We start from the raw sequence: 208 nt of genomic DNA on the forward strand, positions 1-208 counted from the left end.
AACGATTGAGGCGTTTAGTTGGAAAATACTTTCGCATGAGGCTTACTCACTAGACTTGGCTCCGTTTGATTACTATTTATTTGCATCGATGGAACACGCACTTGCTAAGCAGCACTTCACTTGTTACGAAAATGTACGAAAATGGCTCTATGACTGATTTGCCTCAAAAGAGCAACAGTTTTTTTGGCGTGGCATCCACAAATTGTCA

This window comes from Odontomachus brunneus, unplaced genomic scaffold (genome assembly GCF_010583005.1).
Source record: "Odontomachus brunneus isolate Ranch 3 - 2012 unplaced genomic scaffold, Obru_v1 Obru_scaffold_071, whole genome shotgun sequence".
Classification (NCBI taxonomy): domain Eukaryota; kingdom Metazoa; phylum Arthropoda; class Insecta; order Hymenoptera; family Formicidae; genus Odontomachus; species Odontomachus brunneus.